General features: G+C 43.8%; 2 protein-coding genes across 3 annotated transcripts in view; one reads left to right on the top strand and one right to left on the bottom strand.

The window, feature by feature from the left end:
- Window positions 1-3,952, bottom strand: part of Sox102F (transcription factor Sox102F) — a 220,619-nt gene extending 216,667 nt beyond the window's left edge. Inside the window, exons 1-2 of the mRNA XM_067359230.1 lie at window positions 3,859-3,952; window positions 3,558-3,595 (exon numbers count right to left, since the gene is read on the bottom strand). The gene's annotated coding sequence lies outside the window, so the exon portion shown is untranslated. The remainder of the gene's footprint in view (window positions 1-3,557; window positions 3,596-3,858) is intronic.
- Window positions 3,953-6,448: 2,496 nt separating this feature from the next.
- Window positions 6,449-20,167, top strand: part of Ten-a (tenascin accessory) — a 482,645-nt gene continuing 468,926 nt past the window's right edge. Inside the window, exons 1-3 of one of the 2 annotated variants that reach the window (XM_012360546.2) lie at window positions 6,449-6,568; window positions 6,910-7,585; window positions 7,937-7,995. The gene's annotated coding sequence lies outside the window, so the exon portion shown is untranslated. Of the gene's footprint in view, window positions 6,569-6,909; window positions 7,996-20,167 lie in introns of both variants that reach the window. The other variant, XM_067358589.1, reaches the window with a different exon arrangement.

The following is a 20,167-nucleotide window of genomic DNA, read 5'->3' as shown; positions in this document are numbered from 1 at the left end:
CGCGCTTGTTAAATGTTTAATCAAACTTTCGTGTACCTTTCTGCGTGTTTTGATATTATAAAAATCAAAAAGTTTATCAAAAGATACATATACCACGTGCATTGAGGCGAGTTTCTTCGTTCGAGTATTACAAGAATAGCGTCGGACACTGTTTGCCGCAACCGGCCGCGACCTACGCCGGCGGAGTGCTTGAATTGTGCGACACCTCGAAGAGCTATACGCGGCAACGATGAGATTTAGCGCCGCGCGACTCTCGGAAATGGAACAGCGAGATGAGGTACGCATGGTCTGACCTCCGCCACGGCTATCTTCGATTTATCTAAATCAGCGACGCGGGAAAGACGCGCTCCGGCGCAAGGGCTCGTATAATGCGTGTTACACATAATAAAGCAGGAACACAGACGCGGCTTGGTGTCGGGGCCCGAGATACGATGCATTCGTGCCACCGCGTATATATACGGATGCGTGCGTGTGCGTGGTGCATACTCGGCGAAGAAAAGGGGAAGCCGACGTGGTTGCTCGCACAACGGGCGCGCGGTGCTCCAGTACAAAAAGTACATTGCATTTATAAGTCATTTATTATGAATTACACGATGGTATATTTAAAATGGGAGGCATGTCTTGTACGTGGATATATGGGATATCGAGATTATAACGCATGTGGCGGAGAGCGGAAGGAGGAAGGGGGCGGAGGGAACCGAGACTACAAGAGGCTTCGGATCCGCGCGCAACCGGACGATATCGTGTAGGTGTTCTCTCGCGTGCGCACGCCCTACCTGATTGTGAGCTCGCGCACATACACACGCATCCCATACCCGATCGTACATCCACACGCGCCTACAAATTGATATAGCCGGCCGCATGCCGGCTCCCGAATAAAACTCGGAGAACGATTTTATACATGTATGTATTTATTAAAGTGAATACGTTTTTTTGAAATATAAATATATCGCATACATATTGATGATACGTAAAGCGCGTGTGCATGTATTGTACGCATGCATATTAATATGTTTATTAAATGCGCAAGATGTATAGAGCAAACGTTTTGTATCGGACGCACCGCGCGTACACTTTCTCTCCGCTACGAATTCTTTGTGATAAATTTGAAATAAATATTTTCTACATTGATTGATAATCGCGATTATAGGTAGGCATAATATAGTTGGAAGACTGGACGTGTGACGAGGTTCTTTCCTCATCCCGCGGCAGCATTAACGACGCTGCGCGCCGTTTGTCGCCAGAAAGTCGGTTTCGAGGCAATTAATCTTAGCAGTTGGACGATGCATCGGTGAAAACCGTTCGACAAGGATAATTAATCGTACGCATACCTCCCGAAGTCGCATACGGTATGATTGCTTTCTTGCGGTAAGTATGCGCTACGTCGGTGACGTTGTTACGTGCCTATCGCGACATGTTAATCGGTAAATGTACCCCCGTGTGCGTATGTGCACGCAGACACACGTAATCGTACGGCACGAGCAATGTAATTTTCACGTCGCGCAAAAAGTCCCACGCCTTGTTCCTCGATTGTTTAAACCGCATGACGCGGAACGTCATAACTATACGATCAAATATCGATAGAAATCTGTCCGTCGAATACCGCTCGAAAGGTCATCGATACTTACAATCGAAGAGATCAGTGTATATACCGTGCTTCATAAGATGTACAATACGACTGGTTACGTAAGCCGGTGAAGTTGTTTGACAAATGGTCCGCCGCTTTGCGTTGCACGGTAGTCCTCAAGTGACTCGACACCGTTGCAGCGCACTTGATTACACTTATCGCTTTCTAATGTCGCTCTCTCGACCTGTCTTTACTATTTATATGAGCTGTCGCGTCAAATCATTATTATCGGCCTTACGCACGATTAAAGAGTACAGTAATTTCACACAATGTATGGCATTTAACCCCGTCGGAATTTCCAGTTTTTAATCGATATCTGTGCAAAGCGAAGCAGAGATGTATTTTAATCAAGAGACTGGGCACGGATCACAATGGCTATCATGCATTAATCATCTTCGGTTCGCGCAATGATGAAACGAGATATACGTGGATACCGCGCACACAAACGCATCCGAGAAAGAAGAGAAGCCACGGGTGTGTTGTGTATCGGGCTAAGGGGTAAATGGCCTTCCAACAGCCTAGACGTGCCTTGACCTGACAGCGAAGGAGGAACCGCCGAGAGACGCTGGAGAAGAAGAGGGACAAGTATACGCTTGTAATAAGAGAGAAGGTAGCACGAGCGAAGGAGAGGCGGAGTGATGGCGCGAGAGAGTAAAAGATAGTTTTGAGAACAGGTGCGCGACCATTGACCGCCGGCTTCGACTGCCCACTGAATTATCATATACGCGTTCCATGCGCGTCGGCGATCGAGCGATTTAATCGCGCCGATTACCGATGAACCGTATACCCAGGGTGAGGTCAATTAAGATGGGTTACCGGATAATAATACGTTTCGGGGGTTGCGCTCGCCGTGCGCGCATTTTGCGCGGCTTAGAATCCCCGCGGATTAGACATACGTGCGATCCCGGGAAGATTGCCTCGTCGTGATAATGCGTACGAACAACGGGAACCGCGTGCGACGCCGCGGCGATTCGCCGTCGTGGCAGAGGCATTTACGATGGTGCGTTTAGCGGACGATACGGTCGTGACACGATGAGTCGAGGCTCGCCGCGCAGGCCATACGGAGATTGTTAATTACTGCGAGCGCTATTAATTGCTGAGGATACTATCGCTGTAAATTAATAAGAATTTTTAACGACGACGCGATTTTTTAACTGCGCTTCAACGCGCAGCGTACGGTACGCGCCATCGGTGCGGTCTCGCTGTATTTCTTGGAAGATTGAGCCTTAATGGCAGAAAATCTAGCGTAATGGCTGGAATCTCCTTGGGTGGAATGCAACGTTCGTCCTTTTGCGGTCTTTTACACTGGCGTATATGATAATGCGTCGACTGCGATATAATCGAGATATACTATCGATAATTGAGCTTGCCTCCGTAATTCTGTGCTTATCTGAGACAATCTCGAGCGGATCTTTATCATTATGGAACATTCTTCTAAATACACCGTTTCGCTATCGTAAGTAAACGTTTTTCGCGCGAGCTACGCCCTCCCACTATAGACAAATTATATACTTTCAGGACAGTAGCGCGTAACCATCCGACCGCGGTAGCAACGTACGATAATTGTAATGAAAGTATAGTTTAGCCCTCGAGCGACAGTGCTTCTTATACGATGTATTTCGGCGCGATAATATTGAAACCGGTTGCATTAAAAATGAGAATAAGATACGCTTGTTGAAAACAACAAGAAAGCAGAAACTAGATTGTACATAATTATAACAAAAGTATAGATTGATCAACCGATAATAAAACCACGTTGGTGGCATTAGTTTCACAACTGAGCATAATGCATAACCACGGTGACAACTGATATCAAGTGATACCGGTAATTCTGATATGCTCATTTATTTCCACACTTATAATTGTAACTGTGTGTCTGTGTGATATTACATTTATGTATTTAAATGATAAACAAATAATTGTTACTCACCGGTCGTTGTACCCTAGTTAAGAATGCTATAGCTGTACCTAGAAAAATTAATATATATTTTAATTATTACAAATCATAAAACATTTCACGTACTTGTGCTAATTATTACGTTTGATTTACTTGCATTTTAATTAAAATATAACTATATGCAAAAATAATTACTTGAAAATGATAATAAACATTTAATAAGTTTTAATCAATACCTTTTAGCATATTTTAAATTAATATTTAATAAATATAAATTGAAATAGTGTATATTATTATGTATACATTTAAGTAATAAATAAATAATAGTGCTCACCAACTAGGATATTGCAGTTTGTTCAATTTGCTGCAGATTCCGCCTTGAATTCCTTCACATCAAATCCATCGAAGAATTGATGAAAAGTAGGAATCCACACTTAGTGCACCACTGAACAAAAATCAATTCACGAACATTACTACGAGAAAATCACATGAATTTATATCGTGATGCTACTACGTCGCGGTAAACGAAACATAAACGCGATTTGAATGCACTTTTTGTTGCGACGCGTTCACGTTTATAATTGTAGCACAGAATATCACATATTTCCGTTGGGCGCGAATTCCCGTTTGCGAAACTTTTGGGATAAATATAAGTTTTATCCGGAATAAGACAGAGAAAAGGAATATAGAGAAGACGCGTGAAAGAAATCTCGCTGAGGCGGCAGATATATCTAAGTCAATACTGATACGCGACATGAATGATATGAATGTAAAAATTTCGGTAATTTCAGTAACTGATTCGGTATTATACACGGACTAAGAATGAGTGAGATGAGCGGCAACTGTCTGGGCGGTCAGTCGAAAGTTGCTATTTACAAACCATGATCATAGAAACAGCTTAACATGTGAAGTTGCATCAATTGGCAATTCAGAATATACGCTTCGTATCTTGATATTAATGAATTATGACTGTTAGTAAAAAAGCAACAGTTATATTTTTTTCGATTAATTTATGTATTGCAGGGGGCATTATTTAATTTTTTAATCATATGTTTAAGTTTTTGCACATTTCTAATAATTAAAGATATAACTGCATATGATATTTAGATGTAATACGTACGCTCCAAATTGTCAAAAATTTTTGCAATTTTATACGACAATGCATCTCTCAAATCGCCCGTGACTTGTAAATTACATTTACTCAAGATGAATTCTTGAATAGATGTTACATTTCTAATGGAAAATACTTTATGTTTTGATCTTTTGAGCGAATTTATAAATTTTACATATTAAAATCTCTACTCACTGCAATCATAACCTCTTTCAATCCATCGACCGCTAGATGATCGAGAAAACATCGTTGATCGCGAATATCCGTGGTAAATAATACATTCCAACAATCGCCCGTTACTTTAATCGGCACTCCCGGTAAAATTTGTAATAATTATGCATTCTTATTACGTAATTATTGCAGATAAAAAACGCGATTAGAATCGACACTCGTGAAACATTCGCGCTCTGCGTTGTTTCTGAAGCTCGCAGCGGCCGGTAGGGTAGCATGTGTCCTACCGACTGTTACGCATATTGCTCTATTGACCGCTAGAGTGAGTGACACCCTTTCCGTTCACTCTTTTCCCGCCCAACGGAACGCAAAGTAAAAACGTAATTATTTAATCGCATATTTTATCCGTAATAATCGCATAATAAATGTGCATAAAATCGCGAACTTTTGTCGGGAGTGTCGATGAAAGTGACGGGCGATTGTTGAAAGGTATATATTTATCGCGAATATTCACAATTAACTACGTTTTATCAATTGTCTGTTTGTCCGTGAATTGAAGCAGGTTAGAATATCAGTGAGTACAGATTTTAATGCACAACAATTTTAGACATGCAAAATGATCGCTACAATTGCTCAAAAAGATTAAAATGTAATGTATTTTTGTAGGTGTAACTTGCAGAAAACTCAGGACGTCGGATTTATATCGAGTAGATGATCGTGCATATGCACATATACACACAACACCCGCGTACGTATATCCACGTACATGATGGCCTTTATTTTTAGGCAAGACTATCATTGTTTTATTCATTGTGAGTACATTGTAGAATCAATCGTTGAATTTATATTGTTTTATACTATAATTATATGTACCTGTGAAAAAATGGTATAATTGGTCAGATATAAATATATATAATTATATAATAATTATATAATTATATAATATTATATAATATATAATAATTATATAATTATATAATATTATATAATATATAATTATATAGTAACATATGTAATTTTATATGATCATATAAAATATTACATGTTATCAGATCTTTTCATAACTAATTATATATATTTACATCTGACCATATTATACCATTTTTTTCTCGGATATGGATGTGTCGCGGCACAAAGTACGTTTAACTTGTATTCATTTCGCGTACCGTAGCGTGTAAAATTCGTGATGTAAATTCGCATAAAGTACGAATTAATTTTCTTTTGATAGTCGATTTCGAAACAGAACAATTATCAAACATTTATTTATTCGAAACCGACCCGTAGTGTGGGGTTGTTTTCGTCGTTACGCTTAGTATGCGCGCACATTCTCTTTCTCTCTCTCTCTCGCGCGCGCGTCGTGTATCAGCGTAAACATTGTTGCCCCCACTTCTCGCATTCCTTTAAGTCGGAATCGGCGCGACCTTGTGTTTCCTATTATACCGTTATTATTCGCACGGCGGCACTCATACGAATGGTAAATCGGCGTATCGGCGCGTTATTATCTTCAATGATACCCTTACTATTTCTCACAGTTTTCCATGTCATGCTTTTCCGTCTTAATCTGTCGCGCAGAGTGTCAAACACGTAATATTTGAGTTACATCTTTGTCTTAAAATGACAAAGTACACGTCGGGAATCTCGTTTAAAATATCGGGCGATTTTCATATACGCGACGCGAACGCGAGTGAGTGCCTTGGACTGCGAGAACCGAGAAGAAGAGGGGGCTCAAAAAGAGCATCGAGCGCGGGGGGACAACGTTTGCGTAATTAATCATTTATTTCTTATTTCTTACTTACATAAAATATTGCACATAAAATATTAATATAATGTAGCGCACATAAAATATTTAAAATACTTTAAATATATAGTAAAATATTTACAATAGTTAATATATTCACTATTCTTAGAAATATTTTACATATTTATTATTATTCAACTAATTAAACTTTTTTCTTTATTCAAAAAATATATTTTTGAAAATTTTAATTCTTTGTTTAGACGTGTGCATAAATAAACGAATATAAAGTTTAATGTGCGCAGTAATTATTTTATAAATATTAATTATTTCAAACACTAATCTGCATTAATTTTTTTATTTTACAGATCAACTTTGTGCGCGTAATCGGTGCTACAAAATATATTCGTTCCGTCGTATAGTATAACAAAATGCGCGTCGGGAGTGCCGTTAATGCCGAGAGTTATAGCGAATCTATAGATGAACGCATTTTTGCTGTATGACAAATATTGGGACACGATTTTTTTTGACTTTAGGCTTGGCTCGGGGGAGGGAAAGGTCGGTTTCAATCATAAAATCTCGACTACGGCAGGGCAATCTTCGGTTCTACGTGCAGCGCGCTAGTTGTACAGATAGCCGGACTGTCGAAGGTAGTCGAGGACGGCTACCGGAGTTAGTCAAACGCTACCGATTGCTTTTCAGATGTCTTGTATCTAGTCGATTGATTGGATGACTAATCACCTCATCTTCTTCGAGCTTATCTTTGCCTTCTGTTTTGAGAGAATCGTGCCCCAATTGGTAAATGTGGTCGTCTGAAACGCGGACGGAATTCGCGCGTAACGTCACAGCTTGGACAATTCAGTTCGATTCGCCTGTGATGTCGGGAGTGCCGTTTTAAGTACCGCGCGATTTTCGTATTCAGGTACGTATGCGAGCAATGCATGCGCCGCGAACGCGTGAGATTCGATGTGAGTGCTTCAAAGGACCACTGAGAGGAAGAGGAGGCTCAGGAGGAGCATCAGGCGCCGGCGGAACAACGTTTGGGTAATTAATCATTTATTTATTATTTATTATTCGCACAAAATATTGCACATAAAATATTATATATTGTAACACACATAAAATAAAATTAAAATTTAGTAAAATTTTTACTTTAAATATTTAGTAAAATGTTTACAATAGTTGATATTCATCATTCTTAGAAATATTTTACATATTATTTCAACTAATTAAACTTTTTCCTTTATTCAAAAAATATATTTTTGAAAATTTCAAAATTTCTTTGTTTAGACGTGTGCATAAATAAACGAATATAAAGTTCAATGTGTGCAGTAATTATTTTATAAATATTAATTATTTCGAACACTAATCTAAATTTATTTTTTTATTTTACAGATCAACTTTGCAGATCAAAACACCGTCAAAGAACAAATCCGCTGCTGCGCATCGTACCGGTGAGTAATTAATTTTACTTTAATATTATTGAGCGAATAGATGTTAAATAAATGTAAAATGTATAAGGTTAGCCTGACATACTCTTTACATATTATTCTCTGCTGACTTTTTATTTATTATATAATTGCTAAAAACTGTACTTCGACAATCACGTTCTTGTCTATAATTTGCATCTTTAGAAAAAAATAATAAGATACAAAATTATTTGCTTCCTATTTTAATATCAAATTTTGCACAAATTATATGTGCAACTTATTTCTCTTAAATTGTAAATGTACAAAATTTGAGAAATATAAATTACATAAACATATATATGAAAAGAAATTTTTATGAAAATGTTGCCAAAAGCCACGATTTAAGATGTGCAATTTATTAGCAACGAAAAAGCAGTAGTTATTGATACAGTTAGTTAGAGAGCAATTAAATTAATCTTCGAAAAAAACTTTTGATAAAAATTATAATATTTTTTTAACAATTCTTAAAAACTGTTATATATACAACAATTTTAAGCTGCACATAGATTATCGAAAATATCGCACAACGATAATATTTCTTTAAATTGAGTGAATCTAAATTATAATTAATCACACATTTTTCATTAATTACCACGTAGAATTACGTCGTTTATTTCTCGATAAACAAAGTTTCAATCGTAAAAATCATTTAATCTCGCAAATAAGGCGGTTATTGAAATTTTATGTACCATCAAGTTCATTCAAAGTGACTGCGTTTTCTCGAGCATATTGTGTCCCTTCACCTTTGGTTTTCTAAGGGCATCCGCTGGAAGCACCTGTCTTTCAGCGTGGAAGTCCACTCGATTGCCAGCAAGACTCGTTAAAAGCGAATGAATAGAATGGTGTGTCGACGATTGACATGCGCGATCGCACGGACAATAACATTTAGGCCTCACTATTCTCGTGAATGCGAGGAGAAGAGGTTTCTTTTCACTGTTTCTATATTATTATCGAGGTCAAGTTGTTGACTACAAGAACAGGTGACTTTATTGATGGACAGCGCAGGTGTGATCGCGATTATTAACATCATTATGGAGGAGTTGTACAAAGCACGGTTTATAGCCTCGGTAAAAAAAGGAACATGAAGCACTTTTAGTAAATCGTGATCGAACTGCTCCGGATTGACAGGCGTGATTTCACGACTAATGACGACCATGTGTAAGCCGCGAAGAACGGACCCGTTTCGAGCCGATTCTGGACCCGTCGCGATCTTCACACGCATACGGAATAACATGCGCGCGGTATAACAATACGCGTCCGGCACGGCGCGCCACGCGTGTGTGTGGTTACGGCGTGAGGCATCGGTCTGTGAATCCACACGCGGGGCTGGTCGCCGCGGTGCCAACGTGCGTGGGCTGACAGGCTGACAAGTTGACAGCAAGCCGGGCTCCGACCACCCGACACCTCACTGTCAAGCGGATCGGGACTCTCTCGTAACTCCTCTGCTCTCGTCTCTTGTCTCCAGCCCTTCTCTCACTCTTTCTACTCCGTGTCTCCCTCCTCCCCCGCCGCCCCGCTATTTCTTTCTTTACCCGTCTTCCGTGTCCTCAGCCGGCCGTTCTATCTCGTTCTCCATCCTTTGAGAGGACTTCACGGTTAAAAGGTCCTTCGTCTCGTGACTGATGCGGTTAGGCCCCCGCGATAAAAATACTGTCCGAGAGCTGTCGATTCTGTCTGTCTCACGCGGCGGGACTGCTCGCCGAGGATATTGATAGTTCATCACGGCGCGCTTTATTTAATTGATAGACGATTAATGAGATCGTGACATGTAACTGTTCAGCTCGCACGCGCGTGATGTGAATAACATTATTGCTTCGTAATTTTCAGTTTGTCTTTTGACGCGGTCAAGTCGACGATAATCGCGCGGGATTAATAAGCCGTCTATTAATAGCTGTTCATGAGTGATTAATGAGCTTATAACGCACCACACATGTGTGTAACGGTTAAGAATTGTACAGCACGGCGCGGTTCTAGTCGAATAACATAAAATCAAAAAATAAATCACCGTGTAATGAACGATTTACAATTTTTGAGATTCAATAATTATAGCCGTAGAAAATAATTACAGCTGTACGTCATGCAGAAAGACGCGATGAAAAGACGTTAACGCATTCGGGATAGTTTTGTCGTCTCGTTGAAGCATGCGTCGAGAGTGTATCGGCTAAAGGTATGCAAGGACTATTCCGGCATTGCCGTGTTGTCGACTGGCTTTTGAAGTGTTTTGCAAGAGATAAACCTCGCAATCCTGAGAGGAGTCGGGTACAATTATTAAGAACCGGTAGAATCCACGCTTGTTCTCGGGCCGAGAATTTTATAGGACTTAAGTACCTATTCGTTGTTGTCGTCCGCGAGTACGCCTTTTGCAATAAGATGCGTTTTGTGCTCAACGATAAATTTCTATGCAACGACGGAAGGTTTACTCGAGGATTCTACTTCCTGGCGTGAGGTAACCCTTTAATGTGTGCACACTGTTATTCACCTCGTCTTGTCTCTAAAGAGGTATATGGCACCATTTCTGCTTCCGAGCGTTAGACGCGCTGATCAATATATGCGTGACTTGTCTTCGATTCGTGCGTGCCTGCTCTTGGCGATTTGTGATGTATAATGAGATAACATGAACATCACGCGGGCATCAATGTAACAGCTAATGCATCTAATGGAATCGATGTTACAAGATACATGCTTCAAAGCTTTTATAATGTTGATTTACGTCCGAACGTTTATAGAGATTGCGTAAGATTCCCGTGAGAATAAATTTATCATGTTTTTCTTATATCTGTTTGATTTATTATTCGAAATACTCTGTAAATTTCTTATTGTCACAAGCAAATTTGAAAAAAATTTTTGATTTTTGAGACTTGAAAATTTATGGGAAATACATCATAATGAGAATATTATAAATTTCGATAGTAATTAAAATTCAATAATTGTCATTAAAATTTGCTGTTAAAGTATTTAAAATTGTTTTCAAATAAGAAAAATCATCCTGATATATGTAATATCGATTCTGATTCGATGTCTTTGGCATATAATTCTGAATTTCACGTGACATAATAGCGTAAGCGATGCGCGACGCAGATTTACGCGGTCTCTGACGATTCGTTACCGAGGGATACCAAATTGGGAGCAATCGGACGTCTCATTAAGTATCGGATGGCTGGGTTGAACCCGAGTAGAGACAATTACCTCGTGGTAACGACGGGCATTGCCAAGATAATCAATCGGATAGAAAAGGGCCGATGGACGTATATCACATGAGTTTCTTCGATCTCTCCGTTTCCGTCCGCGAACCGGCGGTATCTTACAATTCACGACAACGTCACAGGTTGCTGATAATATCTTGACCAGCGACAATGCACCATGCTGAATGCACATAACGTTTGCGGTAAATGTTCCCGTCAATAGCATTTTTCGTTGTGCAAAATTTTAGATCGGTTTGTTGATGAAAATTGTCATTGCAAATTTTCACTATTTTTAAGCAAGTAAAATGAATACATTTTTGAATTACGTAAAAGTAAGTGGAATAAAATGACTTATAAATTAGCATATAACGATTAGATAGCTCAAATTAGTGGAGGGAAAATTGTCGACAGCGCCTTGTCGTTAATTCACTGAAATGTAACTGACTATTCGGTAGACACGCGTTATATATCACGTTTGTCAAACTGTCACTCGCGGGTCCTTAATTTTCGGGAGACGTGGGCGCCTCTGCAACGCTCTCAGGCGCGGACGCGGCAAGCGAAAAGCTCGCACGTAGGCACCGCGATGCGGCGCGTCGTCGGTACGAGGCATTGTTCCCTGGATGCAGTACATCAATTCCGCGGCGGTCGCGAGCGTTTCACCCGCGCTGGCACCAGCCAACCCACGCGATATACTCGCGTATCCAGCCGTCCTGCTTCGTTCCTTTGCGCCGCGCGAGCGCGAATGTTTCTCGTGCTGTTATAGATACTTATATAAAGAGGGAATGATGTATGTCGCTCGATGGGTAATATAATGTAGGCGGCTAACGAGAAAGGGTTCGGCGCGGCCCGCGCCGCACGCCGTACGTACCGCACGCTCGAACGAGGGTGGATCCGTAAATCCGTAGCCTTCAACTAAATCAACGCGAGTAACGACTCCCGTCGTCGCCTTCTTCGCCGGCGATGCGCGCTCTCCTTGCAATGCGGGCGCATAGCCGCGAGATTTTCTCGCCTCCGTGGTTCCGCGACCTCTCGAAAAGAGAATAAGCATGGGAATCCGGATCGTCGTTAAGGATAAGAACGCAGTCGCTGTGTCATCGGGTCGTATAAAGGAAAGAAGAAAGAAAATCAGGGGTACCAATGTGCAAAGACGAATCGAAATCGACGTGTCGCTTATTCGCCCGCTCGCTCGTTCATTCGCAATTCCAGTGTTTTATGCTCGCGCCTATGCATGCATAACGAGCTCCAAAGTCGTAACTCTCTGCTTAAACCATCCGGCTTCACGACCGTAGGAAATAACCAGTTAACTATCGTACGCGCTTACGTTAGGAAAGACGGTAAGAATGACGCCCGTTTCTTTGATTTTAATCGCCACACCGCTGTGTCGCAATCAGCAATGTTTCTCTCGAAATTGAGTACGGTGTTCGGATTTCTATCTCTACGCAAATGGTGTACATTATAATCATTAAGATTCGTAAAAGAGTGTTTATTTCTCAATTTCGAAACAGTGCCATGGATTAGGAAATATGTAAATTTCTAAAAAATTCTATGTTTTTCGGTTGATCGTATGCGCACCTTAATCGTAATGTATTCAATTAGATGGCTAGACGTAAGCACTTTACTGCCTACTGACAACAACCGCAGACGACGTCGAGCGTTAGCAATTCTAAACGGCGTGCCGCGAGAGGCGGTCATTAGCGGCGAATAATAATTACATGTTGAAGAACAATCGCGCGACGCGACGAGGAATCCTACCTGCGGATGTTACTGACGTAGCAGCGCGACTTCGTACGCGTACCATCATTCTCTCCCCCCCCCCCCTTTCCCTCCTTCCCTTCCCGCCTGCCTTTCTGGAGACTGCCGTGCGGACCGCGGTTCTCCTCCGAGCACTAAATAAAGTAAAAGTTTAATGGCGCACATCCGTTGTTCCGATAGATATCTTAATGCGACCGGATTTTCAAGTCCCTTGAGATAAGTACGCGCCGATGAGACCCGCCGGCGTAAAGGCCGTTAAACGACAGTGTGTCCCGCGTTTTTTGGGTGCCACTGGGACGCAACTCTAATGACCGCGCCATAACAATGTCGATCGGGCGAAGTGGTTATTAGGCGGGATTCCGTATCCCGGCGTATATAGATGCCGGCCGATAACACTTCGATTCATTGTATTATTTCTCTCGCCGAAATGGGCCTACATGCGCGGCAGTAAAAGTACGGCGGATACGGCGCAGCGACGTGGCCAATTAAAAGGACTGCGGAATGATCTTTACTTTAACGTCAGTTGCAAGGATATCGCGATCGTTCCGTATATTTCACTGGGATGGGGGAACACACGCGAGAGCAGCCTGCACGCTGCTTTCTGAATTTTAATAATCGAGCTCGTCGCTCGCGCGTGCATCGCCGCTTTAACCGCAACATGTTGCTTGCCGGCGTCACGGTATAAGAGCGGTATACATTGTCACGGATTTATATTCATTCGATGGGGATCGGATCTCTCGCAAAGTATAGGCTCTCGAGAACTAGAGCGCTCCTCTGCGTATCGAGATCCGTCGCGTGGAAACTGCAATTTCGCCGTCCTTACTTCAGACACGGTGCTATGAAATAATAATGGCGCCGACGTGGCAATTACGGCCCGAGGCTTTGGGCTTTCTTACCTTTGTCGCGTATTTCGCTACCTGTCGTAAGAACTCGAGGATTACCGCTTCGCTTGTTGGTTCAACGACACGTTCGTCACTGCCGCTGTCTTCTTAATCCAATGCGACCTTGGTGTTGAAACGTTACGGCCGCATTATACCACTGCATCTCCTTCAAATTGGTTTCAAATATTACAATAATACACGTATGCCGTGAGTCGTTTTGCTCGAACACGATTCCGAGTAGTAACATTAAATCGAATGCATTCCGCGATCTGATTTTCTCTTTTTATTCATAATACAACATTCGCGATGCGTAGAACAGCTCATTGAAGCATAATCCACGTTTATTATATGTTACGTTCGTGTCAGTCGCGTGTTGAATGTCACTCGGAATACTATTAACGATACGATTAAGAGACATAACTTTTCGGATATAAAAATGATAATCGCGCGTAGATCTTTCTTACCGCCGAAGAAAATCAGCATTAAGTTGCATCGACCACAACTTTATCAGCGACGGTTACTCCTCGAATTAATCGAAAGGTTAAAGCCCCGTCAATGCCTGTTATCAAGATTAATAGCGCATTGTACGACGCACGGTGGGCGTGAACGAGGAAAGAAGCCACCGGTCATTATCAAGCTTGTACGCTAACAATACGGTGCGCGTTATCGCGTTGGTTTATTCAGACGCGATACGATCGTAATTAAATGTTTTACGCTTTCGTTGATGGCAACGGAAGATATGTGTAGAATTGTCTTGTACCTTCTCAATGATATGCGAATCAGGATAGTTTAAGGGCAGCCATACGCTACGTTCTTTTGTCGTTTACGCGAAATTGCAGGCACGAAGGTTAGTGCGCGGTTGCCTTGAAACAATACGATGGGTTGATGTATGCGACCTCCGGGATTGCGAGTCGCGGCGAATGAAACGAGAGAGGACCCGGGCTCTCGGGGCACAGGTTGAAGAGAGTTCCGGAGGAGTAAATATCTGTGGGTCGGTACCAGGCGGCATGGCGAGGGCCGCGAGTCCCTTCGAACAGCCGCTATACAGGCCGCCGCGGCGTGGCAGGTGAGTTATATTCGTTACCGGGCGATGGGCAGACCCGGACCCGGGGAGCGCCCGGGGGAAACGAGTTACCCTGCTTTATTCCAGTTTAAACGGTCCGTCAAAGTCACCATTACCATTCCGCAGCGCGCGAACCATTTATTTACGCGGTGCCCGGACGTGTCGTTTATTTATAGCCGTCAATTAATTATCGCTGAATAATGAGCGCGCACATCCGCGGAATACATTAGCCGAATCGCCATTCTTACCGACGTTTACTCGCGTCTCGGGGGCGGACGATTCTTCCTCCGGCTGCATCCCGACCGCTGCATCCTACCCGATGATCGTCCGCTCGGTAGAAATGCCCCTCATCGATCGTTCATCGTTTCTCTTCCCCAACACGCGTGTCCGCTGTACTTGGAGCGGATACAAAAAGCGTTTCGCACGTTGCTCGTTAGATTCGCGCGAGAAGGGAAATGCATCGGTAAATTAATTGGCGTCGATATTGATTTATTTATTATACGAGAATCGAGGACACAGCCGCGACGTTGCGCGCACCGACGCCGATTTTTGCATACCCTTGCAATGCGGTAGATTGATGAATTAACATAGTCAACGTCGCGCTTAACGAAGGCGAATAAGTGAAAGAGCGCCCGAAGACGGATCGTCGGGCGGAGAGTAGATTTGTCAATGTTGGCGCCTGTAAACTGCCACGGATTTCACGATGCGCCTTTAACGGCTGCATTGTTCCTTTTGATGATAGCATGCGGGCTGATCGAGACGATAACCACTCTGCTGTTAAGCACTCGGCTGAACTTTAAAATATGCAAATACCTATAACGGACGAGATAAAATAAATCATTTTCGAGCGGGCTTTTTTATTACGGGCAGTTGTCAGAGTAGCTTATAATGTCTTTTAATACAGCATCGATAATGATCGTGACAAACGTGTACTTATTCGCGATTTTTTTTATAATTATTTCTGAGACTGTACATCACTAATTAAGTATAAGCTTCAGAGAAATTAAATCCCCGAGAAGGATTACGCATCGGCTGTTTTACATAATGAGGGAACCCAAGCTCGCTCGTTGTTGGCAACAGCTCGGCTGCGATTGTAATTTCCGAGTGGAAGAGTGAATTCCAGAGAAATGGAGGGAATAGCGCTGATTGCTGCGTTCTCGGGGAAACGACGTGCTATTGCGCGCGCGAAACGTTACTCATCTATTCCGCCGCATCGATGCGCCGCGGCGAGCGCAGCATCCGTGTGTACGTACGTACACGGGAGATACGACCGAATAATAATAATAAACGGGGATAAATACCTAAACGAAGGACGCGAAGGTTGCATGGCTATAGCCCATTCATATGAAAGCGGGAGAATCCTGGAGGAAGGGGGATGTGCTCTGCGCGGCAAACAGCGCGTCCGCCGCGGACAATAAATGACATCGAACCGTGATTCTCGCGACGATACGACGGCACGATCGCCGGTTTCTGCCCGGTTTGTCCTCTCTCTCTCCCTCCCTCCCCCCGCGGCTTCTTCTTCTTCTTTCTACAGTGATGCAGTCTCACCCTCCGCACGTTCTCCATCCCTCTCCTCTTCTTTCTTCCTCCCTTACCTCCTCTTCTCCTGCCTTCGTCCGAGCGTAGGCAGGTTGGCATACGAGCCGCGGTCAACTCACCAGCTCCTCTCTCTGCTCTAATGAGCTTGCTATTATTTGCTTTATTGAATGCAATTAGAGCTTACTCCGTGTCCCTGCCCCCACTTCTCGGGCTGCCTCCTCGCTACCACGTCGTCCTTTCGACTTCTCTCGCAAACAAGTGGTAGTTCACGCACGGACGCGCGAGCTCGCGACGCACACACGCGCGATCTCCTCGATCTCCTCGCCGCGGCTCTTTCGCGCTCACTCGGGATCCGCAGCAGGTATACGAAACACGCACGCATCGCGCGGTTGTGCGCGTAACGTAAGGTATCGCGCCGAGGGGACGGCGGGGGCATAGCAATCAGCCACAGACATGCATCCGCACACTACTGTATAATTTCTAGAACAAAAACCCCGCCGTAATTGTGCTCATTATCTTCGGGGCTCCAGAAACAAAGCGGACGAGAAAGGGAAAGGAGCGGCCGCGCGGCGTCGGATATCGCGAATCGAGCGAACTTCCGTTCCGCGAAGGCCTTACGTTCTTTCTCTCCCTCTCATGATCGAGGTTTCTTTCGCGATGTAATGACGTTCTCAGTGCGATTTGCTTCCGTGCAATGAGCGACGATTTTATCTGCGCAATTTGCCGTACGGTAATTTTGCAAAAAGTGATGTTAATTTTTACAACAGTTGTTATTACATATAGTTTTGGTTATTACAAACAATCGTGAAACCACAATTTTCTAATAAAACAGCTACAATTGATACTTGTATCGCGAGAGACTTCTCATTTATCTCCTTTAAGGCATATTTGTGGATTATTTGAAAAATATATGCAAATTAGGGGAGTAATGTTATTTTTTATCAAAGATTACCGCAGTCTTGCTCATATATTTGGATAATAATTTACGATCGAAATCTATTCATCATTAAGTTTGACGATATTCGCACATGAGGGAATTAAGCAAAGTATATGTTCTTTTTTTCTGCCGGTTTAATGATGTTCAAATTTAAATTGCTTTCAGCATTATGCAAAACCTCGAAACCCATCAGATTTTTGGTGAATGAATACTGGAATATCCATTTTTGACAGCCAAGGGGCACAATAGGCCCGTTAAAATACGAGATAAATTGTTCAAATTGATAAAAAAAGTACTCAGCTTAAAAGCGAATCACCCAAATATTATCCTAAGTGACTTTTAATGACTCAAAACCAACGCGCTGTGCCCCGCGCGTCGTATCTACCTGCCATGCCGGAAGGCAACGCGACTTTGTCCGGAGATAACTGGCAAGTTGAATTCGGTTGATCATAAAGCGGCGCAATTCGGATAAGCGCTATTCGAGCGAGACGAAATCCGAACGTTCTCATGCGCTTATCCCATTATAGGCAGATGAAAAAGATAATGAGATTTAACTGCTCGGCAACTTGGAATTTCTCCTGACATTTTAATGAATTGTCGTGCGTACTGTTGTGTCGATTGCGAAATCGTCGACGGGCTGTAATCTGAGGCTTCCTTCCAAGAGGAATCCCTCCGAACGACGCACATCCGGATCGCGTCTTACAATCAACCAGTCGCATCTTCTCATTGCGTGTTACCTGGAAATCCAATTTTCCGCGGTTTTCTCGCAACTCGCGATACCCCCTAATGTTCTCGCGACGCGCGTATGCGGGATAGGTGCGCGTTCGCGCCCAGGCTTTACACGCAGCGTCGTGCATCGCGCGTACACCGGTCGGCGGTAGATAGGTAGGTGTAACTCGCGCGCGTTTGCCCCGCGTATATGCGTGTGTATGCAACGCGATGGGGGGGCAAAGGCAGTCACTGGGCGGGTTGGCGAGGGGGACAGTGGGGTGGGTGGGGGATTCGAGGTGGTGTAATCTACGTAGCGAGTAGGTAGGATGGGCACTGGATACACCGGGTACGTATAGGTATAATGACTGGCACTTCTATGCATTATCATACCGCTGGGGCTGGCTCCGGTGGTGCCCAGGCCGGCGCGGTGTGCGCCTGGGATCAGCCGTGGTCGGGGAGATGAATAATTTCAGGACGGGCACGCAATTACGTGCGCGTACGTCTCGCGTACCAAGTAGCCGGTCGACGGGCCACGCACGCACGCACACGCCGGCGCGTAGGCACGCACCGACGACGCCGTGGCGCGCCCGCGTAACCCGTCTCTTCGTCCCCCCCTTCTCGATCCGTCCCGCGTTCCTCCGCGCTCGCTCCTTCTGGACGCTCCACAATCTTGGTATCATTTATATTTCACTGCGGGCAATTATTTCGGGCCCCGGCCGTGCTGCCCATCGGGTGTCCGATAAGTTCGAACCGCGCGTCGAAGCCACCGCTCGCGGTGATGCACCGCGCCGCCGCCGATCTCGGGAACGATACGATATTGTGGCCCGATGGGCCTCGTCAACAAGTGACGCGCTCGTGAGATATTCTGAAATTTTTGCGGCAGGTAGCTCTCGGGAAATAAGATAGACGCATTTTTACGAGCCGCGTAGCAGCAGCGGCCGATCGGTCGGGCCCGTTGCGCCTTAACGCCCGGGAGCGCGTAGTCCTTAATCTCTCTTTCCCACTATCTTTCGGTTCTCTCTCTCTGTCTCTCGGTCGGGAAGTCTAAAATTGAAGGCGCATCCGTTGCCGGATGATCGATCGCGGAGACTCGGAAATAAGCGGCCGAGTTGCTGCGAGCGAGAAACGAAATATTAGGATCTTCGGAATGCACGTGTGCATTTCGGCGCGCGGTACCGCATTGCATAAACGGTAATAACTTGGACTGCCGGCGCACGCTCCTCACCTTAACATCGAGATATTAATTATCGGTTTACGCGACGGTTTTGCCGACGATCTGCTAATAGCAGGCGCGCCAGCGATCGCAAGCGGGACACTTGCTCTCGGAGGCGCGCGTCGCTCTCAGTTTTAAATGCACGCCCGTGCGCTCGCGTACGGGGCGGGGCCGATAGTCAAAGTTCGTTAATTTCCGGTAGTAAAGTTATATCCGGCGGCGGAGTCGAATGCAATTAAACGTTAGATGTTATCGCGGGGACGAGTCAAAGTGGCATCCACTCGGCTGAAACGAGAGGGACACTTTGAATATCAACTCGCTCGAGAGCGGCGAGCAGAGGGATGTCGCTGGCGGAGGGGAAGAATACTTGCACGGTTCCTTTAACGATTTTATATCGCCGGTTCCTATACGCGAGCGTCTCGAGGATTTTCTTCATTATAAGTTTTAGAGTGGTGGGTATGCATCCTAGAAGGTGGGCGGGAAGGAAGGGGACGGTGCAACAGCGAAAAAGATCCGGAAAAAGGCGGCTTCTACTTTTACAAGAACGCGATTACTCGCTCTTCTTTTCGTGTGGTTGCGCGTCAATTTCACTTGACATGCATGACTTACCAACATGTCCCTTAATGAATTGCCAGAAAGAAGAATCGTTGGTTACGATTTTGTTAATATTCTGCTGTGTGAATTGCCTTCTCGCGCGAGTATGCGAGTGTCGTCTCTTCTCCCCAATCACGCTGTTTAAAATACTCCTCCAAATCATGTATGAAATTATTTGTTAAGAATTATTTACTATATTTTTTTATTACTGCAAACACAAAGTCACCGAATACATCATTTTACTATCATTTTAAACTATCCTCGCGATTTATATCTGCTATTAAA

The sequence above is a fragment of the Linepithema humile genome, chromosome 7 (assembly GCF_040581485.1).
Source record: "Linepithema humile isolate Giens D197 chromosome 7, Lhum_UNIL_v1.0, whole genome shotgun sequence".
Classification (NCBI taxonomy): domain Eukaryota; kingdom Metazoa; phylum Arthropoda; class Insecta; order Hymenoptera; family Formicidae; genus Linepithema; species Linepithema humile.
This window is presented reverse-complemented; position numbering and strand designations above follow the sequence as displayed.